A 10272-nucleotide genomic window follows, 5' to 3' on the forward strand; every position below is an offset into this window, starting at 1 on the left:
TTCAGAGGTCATTGTAGGTTGTGTGTATTACGCGTACGCTTATTTTTGTGTTTCTGGGTGCCACAGCATAGTGCGGGTTCATTTTTCCACGCACGTGGTCTACGAGGGGTTGCATGCATGTTATTTTTTGATTTCAGGGTGCCTGTGCGTTGCGTGACCCGTCATCTTCCCCCAGGGGTCACAGACAGCCTTGCTAGAGCACTAGGGTACAAATTCCATCTAGTACCCTACCCCTTTCACCCCCAATTGCCCAGGACAAGCGTTTACTGCAACTCCCATACGCACAGCAACATCAGTGCTATGGTTGGGAGGCGACCAAGCTGTAAGGGCTCCAAAAGGTGGGCATGGTGGACGCAGTAGGGGACGTCGCCAGGATTTGCAGGGTGCCCCTAGACCCCCATGTGTGGAGGACCAATCAGGGACACCCATGCCCCCAACCCCCATGGTTGTGGGAAACGTAGCTGACACCATCCCAGCTCAGCCCTTGTTGGACCAGCCCATTGTGGCACCTGACCCGGCACAGGATGACTCCCAGGCTGACTTCCAGGTCAGCAAGTCTAAGCCACGTGTGGCGGTGCAAGTTGGTGTCACCACGCCACGTGGATCTGGGGCAGCAATGTCATCTGCTGTCTCAAGTAGGCAGGGTGGGGAGGCCGCAGGGGCAGCTGCAGCTCTAACCACCCCAGCTCTGAGTCTTCCAGCCGGGACAGTGTCGGTCCAGGTCCATCAAACCGACGTTGCCCCTGCCACCATCACCCTTCAGCCAATGCCTGCACCAAGACCTATGGTCATTGTGCATTTGCACACTCCTAGTACCCAGTCCACCGGCGCTTCTGCCCCTACTGACCAAAGCGGCAAAAGCCACTCAGGATCCGCACCACCTTTGAAAAAGAGGAAGAAGGGTGCTCTGGCACTACAGGCTGAGACCCCAGACACGGCTACACACTCGGCACGTCAAGGAAGCATAGCTTTAATGACGCCGAACTTGATGCACTAGTCACGAAATGGTGGTAACTGCAGGGTGCAAGACCACACCTGGTCAACGTAGGGCACACTGGCAGACCATCGCGGACCGCATAAGTGCCCTTGGATTTGTGAGGCGCACAGCTGATGATTGCTACAAGCAGTGGAATTACCTGAAACGCAGAGCAAAGAACAAGCTGTCCTCAAATCATGCCGCTACTGTGACTGGCGGTGGGTCTCCACCAGAGGACAACAAACTCACTGAACATGAGTCTGTTGCTGGAACCTTCGTCACAGAGGAACAGATCCAAGACGTGGGAGACCTACCTGATTACGACGTATTGTCCGGTGAGTGCCCATGCATGTGTGTGTGTAATCCATGTGTATGTTGTTTGGGTGACGGGTTCTGATTGAGTGCCAGGTGAGGGTGTGTACTCCTGAGTGTTATGGGTCACCCATGTGCTTCCTCCAATACATTCAAGTGCCTTAGATTTGGGTATGACAGTATCCCTTCTGCCCACAGTTGCCAATTAGCCCCACATTACTGCAGTTGCCCTTGAACTGTCATCTTGCAACAACATTGTTCTGATTTTTTCTGTGTTCATTCAGGCTGATTGTTTCAATTACCCCTTTTTTGCTACGCTTTTTTCAGACCTAATTCCACATATGTTACATGCTTCTGTCATTGTTTACACCCCATATTGGGCCACATTTGTTACCTGGTTATGTGAATGATTAGACCATTCAGGGCGATAGAGTATTGGCCTGCTCAAATTCTTTTTTTGGGCCTGTTTGCATGTGGAACATGATAGTTGTTTCCTGTCATGTTAAAGTGACCAACCATTGATGTGTACATCTTCCTACAATCACTGTATTATTGTACACTGGATGTGTTGCAGCACATGTATATTTTGCCACACTATTTAGCATTTTTCATCTCATCATGTCCATCTCACATGGATGGGTGACAGTATTCATTCACTGACATATTACTATAGTTGTCTAATTTACCATGGCTATAGTACATGCCATCTGTTTGCTGGCATGTGTCATGTATGTGTATTGGACAGGCCACTCACAGGCTAATGCAGCAAATGTGTTGCTTTTCCATCTTGGTGTCCTTGGTGTCTGCCTTTTTGACTCCCCTTCCAACTCATTGACAGTGCATGCATGCCAGAGTTATAGAAATGTGTAAACCATGTACGGGATCTCTGTCTTGTCAGGCCTATGTGTGTGCTATGGTGCTCATGCCTGTTTTCATTTGTTGTATTTCATGTTTTTGCAGGTGAAGATGCACTTGATGCTGGTGAGGTTGAGGAGATGGTGCAGACCCAGGAGGAATCTCAGCCATGACCAGGCACCAGTGGAGGACGTGGTGTGGTGGTGGGTGAAAACCCTTTGTTACTGCAGACCATATTGTCCAGGGGTGCCTCTGAGTGCACCTCCCCAGACCTCTATTCAGGTGCTGAGTCGGATGATGAGACTTATGTGCTGTCGCAGGTGAGTGCTTCTGGCAGGGATTCTGTTCTGTCCAACCCACCTGCATAGGGGTAGAACCCTCTATGGGGATGTCAGTGTTGGTAGGTCCGCCTTTGGTGGTTACGGGTGCAGGGTCACACTCCACAACATCTGATCCTGTTCCTGGGCCAGCAGATCAGAGGCGGAATGCAGTGCTGCAGCCTCAGGCAGTGCCAGCACAGCAAGGTGCATATCGCCTTGCCCCAAACAGGTGTGGTGCCCGCCAACGCGGTGGCCGTGCGCCACCAGGCAATACTGTATGGGAAAACTCCATGTACGGTATGGCAACCCAACAGGCAGCATCAGTTGAAATGATGGCTCAGGCAATGGAGAGGGTGGCCACTTCCATTATCCCCCCTGAAAGGCAGATGGAGTAACAACAGCAGGCAACAGACTCCATTTGCCAATCACACAGGGAAGACATGTTGGCGTCCAACAGGGACCGACGGGCGGCACTGGAGACTCTGCGCGAATCCATATCAATAGAGTCACTGGGCCACAGGGAAGCCCTGAGGGTAGAACTCCATAAGCTCAGGGAGAGTCTGCTTGAACTTGAGGCTTGCCGAAATGTTAGGGCAGAACAGCAGCTGTAGCAGCTCACACGTTCGCTCTCAGCTGAGCTGCAGGCAACACGTGAGGAGATCCGGGCATCACACGAGGCCATGCGTGCAGAACTGCAGGCAACCCGTGAGGTGCTGCATGTGGATCTCTGCACTATAATCCTCCAGAATCAGACCTTACAGACCCGCATGCTTGCTACCATGGAGGACAAAACTAGGACTTTGCGTGGGCTGCCTCCCATAGCGCCACTACCACCTGATGCAGCAGCAGAGGGTGAAGAGACTGACAGCAGTTCTCCCACAATGGCATAGCCGTGCAGGCCATGAGCCCATTGAGGTATTTTTGTTTCGCAACATCCACGCAGGTTGGTGTTGGTGTGCACCTTGTCCTCGAACCTCCTGGGTGCCCCCCCTTACCCCCACATGGCCATTTTTTTTTTTAAATTTTTTTTTTTTTTTACAGTGCGTTGCCTTGTGTGGCTCCCGTGGGCATCCACTGTGTATTCCGGCTGGGCACATGCAGGCTTGTCCTGAGTTTGGGTTAGATGTTTGGGTTCCTGACACACACACCCCTCCTGCTTCCCGTTTCCATGGGCTTGCAAAGGGTGTGACCAAGTGACAGTGACTTACACAGTGACATTGGGCTCCCATGAGCTGTGTGGGCAGTCTGTAGTCAATACTGTGTGGACATCCCTAGTGGGTATTGTTGTTGAATTGAACACTGCATGGTGTATTGATATGTGCTTGTGCATCCATGTCTTCCTCCTAATTCGTAGGTTCCTTCCTCATGTCTTCAAAAGGCCGTCTCATTTGCAGATGGAGTTTCATGTTGTATGCAGTACACTGACACATTTTTGTGGCAGCAACACTCTACAGTTGGAAGGGGTCAATGTGCTGGCTTATTGAGGTTGTAAGACTACCACTACTTTGACTTAGTACTGTCATGTTTTTGCAATGTTTCATGGTGTGTTGCTGTATTGTGTTGGTGGTAAGTATTTGGTCATGTGTGCTGTTTGTCAATGATTACTGGGAGCAGATTGTCTGTGGGCAGTTTCCATTTGGGACAGTGCACTTTGTGACACTTGTGTCAGGTCTTGTGCGTTGCTTTGTTTTCTTTCACATTGCATGACATGCCATGGTGTGTTGGGTGGCGGAGATGGGGAGGGGTTGGGTGACATGCCGCTGTTTTCATGTTGTATTTTGCAAGGGGGTAATCATTCTTGCAGCATAGGTGTATGTCTTTTAATGACACAGCAATGGTTGTCTTTCGGTAGGTAGGGATGCACACAATGTAACACTTCCAGGTGACCAATCTCAGGTTGGTACGGTTGTGACAGTTGACTGTCCCTTATATCATCATCATTGATTGTCAGCTGGTATGTGCCAGGGCTGTGTGCACTCCACAGGGGTGTGATTTTAGGTGAAGTAATTAGCCACCAGCTGTGTACTGGCTGCCTCACCACGTGCCCTTTCCCCTCCCATGGGCAGCGGCCGTGCATGTGGTTGGGGATGTGGGGGCACCACCATGTCCACCGGCAGGCCCCGGCGTGTTGCATCATTGTGCAGGACACATGCTGCCACTATGATCCTGCACACTACTGGGGGAGCGTATAGCAGCTGCCCACCAGAACGGTCAAGGGAACGAAAGCGTGACTTGAGCACTCCGAATGTGCACTCCACTATGCCCCGGGTTGCAATATGGGCTGTGTTGTATCTTACCTCGGGTGGTGTGGTGGTGTTCCGAATTGGCGTCATCATGTGGGTGCTCAGAGGGTAGGCACTGTCCCCTGGGAGGTGATGATGGGTATCATTAGTGGGGTTGTGACATTACTCAGTATCTGACATGCATGCATGTGCGGTGGCATTTATACTCACCAAGCAGCCATGTATCGCCATGCCTCCCAGCTTCTAGGTCCCGGTTTACGGTTGACATTCTGTAAATGAAACTGTCATGGGTGGACCCTGGATAGTTGGCATATACTGAGGTGATGATTCCCTTGGCATCACATACTACCTGCACGTTGATGGAATGCCAGTGCTTGCGGTTTCTATAGATGTGCTCAGATTCCCTGGGTGGACGTAGAGCCACATGGGTGCAATCAATGGCACCTAGCAGTTTGTGGAAGTGTGCCACCACGTAAAAATCCTGGACGGCAGCCTGCCTTTCTGCAGGTGTCCTGGGCAGGTATATATGCCTGCGGACTGATGGCCGGGCAGTCATGATGGCCAACACCTGGTGTAGGCAGCGTGACTGCGTGGCCTGTGACACCCCCTCCACTATAGCACTTGTCCGCTGAAATGATCCAGTGGCCAACAAGTGCAGTACATTAAGCACCTTTTCCAGGGGGCTCAGTGCTTGGGAGCACAGGGTGGGTGATGTGAGGTCATCCTCCCACTCACTCACCAGGTCAAGTATTATGTGAGGTGGAAACCTGTACCTCCCATACACCTGGTCATCAGGCATCCCAAAAAGGCTTGTTCTGGGTGTAAAAATTCTGGGCCTGACTATCCTCCTCCTCCTCCTGCGGTATCCCACGACCACTGCTGCGAGGAACGGTGTATTCATCGTAGCGTCTGAGCTTGTTTGTTGTTTGCACACACTTTTATGCTGTGCGGGTCCACGTACGCCTGCTTCCTGCTGGCGTACGTGTTTCTGGATTAGCGCGTCTTTTTTGGCGCACGCATTAGCCCCGTTTGATTCCATGAATACGTGTTGTAGGCGCGCGTGTGGCGTTCCGCACATTTGCCTCCTGTACTTCCCCTGTAACGCCCACATTTTCACGCATTGTTCCCCATTCCGCGTGTTACGCCCCATGTTCCGCCTACATTTGTTGTGTGCGCTGCGCTATGTACGCTTTCACTGTGCGTGCAGCGCACGCTGTTTGATGACGTGTGCACCCACGTGCGCCACGCAGGATTTTAATGCACATCCATGGATTTACACGCGCACAGACTTCCATGAATCGATGTGCGCGGGTTTCGCTGCGATTTTCGCACTTGCACTGCGATTCACGCGCCTTCGCACGCTTGCGCGGAAATTTTCAGCGCACATTAATTCCATGAATCGGCCTGAAAATCTGTGATCATTCGTCAACATTTTGTTGCAATTTGAGGCACTGCTTTTGCTAGTACCTTGATGCCAAACACATATATATCCTGGGCCAAAGGAACTCCACGGACTACTGACTCCCTTGCCATTGCATTGATTATTAACATTGCTCGAGCTACACACGTCCCCGGAGTGGAACACACTACCCCTTAAGCTGTGAATGATATTTAGTTTACTGAGCAGATCCCTACCCAACACGTTAACAGGGGAACTCTCTGAACATAACGAGGGGGTTCGTACTACCCTTCCTCCCACTTTTATATCCAACTCCTTAGTGTATCGAACCATAGAAATAGCTCCAGAGAATCCTTGCGTGTCAAGAGTTTTACCTGATAATGTAAAGTTCTCCTCCATAATGCCAGTGGTCGAAGTGTAAGTAAAGAAGTAGTGGAACTATGCTCCCTACTGGCCTGCCCCCGCTCCCCACAAATGCCATTGCCATGCCCCCTCCCACACACAATAAACCCCCCCAAACACATGTGATTGCTGTTTAAGGGAATGTTCAGTGCAGTGCACTGAAACTGCAAGTTTCAAATTCTCCCTGCACTTATTTTAAAACGAATCCATTCCGGAATGGATTCTTTTTAAAATAGAAAGTATAGGAACAGAAAAACTTAATTTAAAAAAGTAGAGCAGCACTGCTTCCGTCCACTTCGACCACTGCATAATGTATGATTTAGTTGCACCTGAGTCTACCATAAATATAGGTTGCTTGTTTTCTATTTCCGCCTCCACCCAGGACTCCTCTACAGTGTGTGCGGTTGTCAAATAGGATTGGACACGCGAGTGCTCTCTGTGGGCTGTCCTAATCAGAATATGTATTTGTCCCGGGGAATGGAAAAGGGCCACCCCTCGCCATCGTAACTCCTTGAAACGGGGGGCCCGTTACCCCTGCCTTCCTGTTAAACTGTGTTCCCTGACCCGGCTTCGGTTGTTGCCCACGTTGCCTTTGCCAGTCAGCCCCATAAGGGAACTGATGTTGACCCCCTCGCCCCAAATTGCGGCTGTCAGATTCCTTGAGGCCATTGGAATCCCTGCCCTAGAGGTGATGGTCCATAATTAAATCCCATCCCATGCCTGTTCCTTCATTCCCTTGCGAAATGCTCCCATCTGCCACATAAATAGCACTGTGATGTTCCCAATCCTCCTCACCGGGGCCCTATCCCCCCAAAGCCGCCTGCTCTTGCTCCTAGAAACCCCCCTCTTCCCCTTGGGACTCCTTCATACTGCCACTGTGGGGTGGGGTACTGTCCCCCTCACACACCATTGTCCCTGTCCTCCTGTTAGGAATCATGGCGCTACAATGTCCGGTTCCAAAATACCCACGGAAAGAATTGTGCCGACACGTCCGATGCCCAAAAGGAAATCCTTGGTACTTCGTTTGTTACACTCCCGACGGCACCCTAGGCTGCAACAGCGAGCTTCGTTTCTCTCTCATTACTGGTTACCCTGGAAATGAAGAGAACGCTTCTGGCGCAGACACGCAGCCGTCACCACGACACGTGACTTGGCACGTGACTTACACAGAATAAAGCCAGCCCCCAGACTACGGCATAACGCTTCTGATTGAAGTGTTTTGGAATCCGCCGCGTATCTTGGAACTCTCGTTTCCTGGACCCGTGTTTTGCCTCTTGCTTCTTGATTCTTGTCCCTGCATCTTGCCTTCCTGCTTACTTCTGTTCCTGGTTCTGGACTGCGCTCTTGTTGTTTTTTGTCTTGCTTTTCGAACTTTTGTTTGGCCTGCTCATTGCCGAACCTGCTCTGCACTTTGGACTGCTTTCTGCTCATGATTTGGTCTTACACTGCCTGCACATTGGCGTACCTGCTTTTCCCTGGATTGCCTCTGCTTCGTGAATTCGTTTGGTTAGCCTGCACGTTGCTGAACCTGTTTTGCATCCTGGACTGTCTTTGCCTAGTGATTCTGTCTGCATAGCCCGCACGTTGCCAAACCTACCTTGCGCAATGGACTGCCTTTGCTTGGCGATTTAGTTGTATCCTGCCTGCACGTACATCCTACAAAGTTGGTCCTTCTGCTTTCCCCAGCACCATCCTGTCTGCAGAAGAACATTTCCATCTGGACTCTCTATAGGAACTCCTTGAACTCCACCACTTGGGATCTCAAGGACTAGAGACTTCCTTTGTTTTAGGCGTCCTCGTGCCGTCGGGGTAGTCTTGGACATTGGATTGTTGGGACTTCTAGGCGTCCTCGTGCCGTCGGGATAGAACCTTGGACCTGGATCATCAACTGGGACGTCCGATAAACTTCAAAACACCGAATGGTAAGAACTCTACTTTCATGTTCTATTACCTGAACACTCCCTTTGCTTAGATTCCTGATTAGTTCTTGCTTTGTTCTTGTGTTGATTGGCTTAGGGACTCCCAGGCTACTGAGGAAACTTCACTTCCCGTCTGTAACTTCAATGCCGTGTACCATCATTCAGGTTGGTGTAGTTGGTATTCTAGTACTTTCAGTTTTACTAAGGCCACAACTATATTGATTCTGATATTCTTTCTATTGCTCCTAGTTGGTGCAATCGGGTGTGTGTGTCTCCTCTTCCGACTATTAGATCCCTCTGTCTGTAAACCTTACGCAGCAAAGGGTTACAATTGTAGGAAGAATTCTTCAGCGACTCCGGAATCTCCTGCGATTAAGCTCCTACCGCCCTTGTTACCTGGTGGTGAGTTCTAACACCTCCTTCGGCCGATAGTGCACAATTGTGGCATTCACAATCTGTTGAGTATCTCCTGTCCTTTCCCCCTGAGCTGATGCCCTCACCGGTGCTTGGACGCCAACCTTATTTAGTTTCTTTTCTACTAGTTTCGCCTCATCAGTTTGCCTCTTCTGGGCAGTCTCCCTGTCCCGCTCCTTGATTCTCTTAAAATGGTGACTATTATACTTTGTATCTCCGCCCACCCTTTGGCTTCAACCCTCGCAATTTTATCTGGTGCCTTCTGGACCTCTTTTGGTAATCCCCTCTTTACAATAAAATAGAAAAATGGTACAGAATAGTCCCATTGCCCTCCTGTCTCAACTCTCTGCCTTTCCTGTAACTTAAAGCATACACCTAACTGGGTCCTCGTCATCGCCCATTGTGCACTACATTAAAGAATGTAAGACAGGGGTATCTGGGTACATCTTTCGTAGGGCATCCCATACCCTTGCCCTTCATTAAAGGCTGCTCCATCACGTTGCTTATTTGCAAGAATTATCCCAGGGTACCCATCCCTTACACATATGTTCCCAGCCTGGTGTCCAACTATGGCGACCAGTAAACTCTTAAGGTCTACTGGTGCTAAGGCTACCCCTGCTGTTTGTTTCTCAAATTCATAGAGCCATTTACTGTAAGCTGGGAGAGCTTTAATCAAATTTGTTTTTGTCCATTTGAGGCCTTGGCACATACTGCGTTATCCCTACTCCTTTATGTATAAGAGGCATCTGCATGTCCATTTTGTTTTCAACCCCTTTTTAGTATTTTTCGGATCTTGTACTACCACCATTAAATCTGCTAGATTTCTCGGTCTATCCCTTCCCACTGTCTCTTGTGGCAGGGATGGGCTTCTCGCTGCCTCCTCTTCTCGATCTTTCTTCCCTGCCTCTTCATTATTTCTGCCACCTTGATTTTCCCATTCATTTTCCCTCGCAGGTTAATCTTCTTGTCCCAGGACAGCCCATACGCACTCCCCATCATCTTATTCGACACAAACATTTCTTATTGCCCCAGGGTTGAATCTAACCAAAACATCTACTGACTTCCAATCCCGTGTTTTCTGCACCGGTACCCTTATTTCAGGTGGCACTTCTCCAGATTCCTTTAACCTGACCAACCTTTCCTGCAACACTCTTAACTCATTGTTCATATCTGCTTGTGATCTCCCTGGGTACACTGATGCTACTGGCATGTGGATGAGTTATATGCAGGTGGAGGTGCAAAAGCTCTTGAGTCCTCCCTGACCCCCAGTTGCTGATAATGATGATACTGTTGTCAACAATTTCTCTACCACTGGAGGCTTATAGACTGGGTTTTGTATACCCCACTGCAGGTTTAGGTGTTACAGTGTATATCCCCTTACATTGGATCTCTTTTATATCTTCCTGATCTTCCATATCCTTGAATAATCTCC

The sequence above is a fragment of the Ambystoma mexicanum genome, chromosome 11 (genome assembly GCF_040938575.1).
Source record: "Ambystoma mexicanum isolate Mex_15411 chromosome 11, UKY_AmexF1_1, whole genome shotgun sequence".
NCBI classification, from domain to species: domain Eukaryota; kingdom Metazoa; phylum Chordata; class Amphibia; order Caudata; family Ambystomatidae; genus Ambystoma; species Ambystoma mexicanum.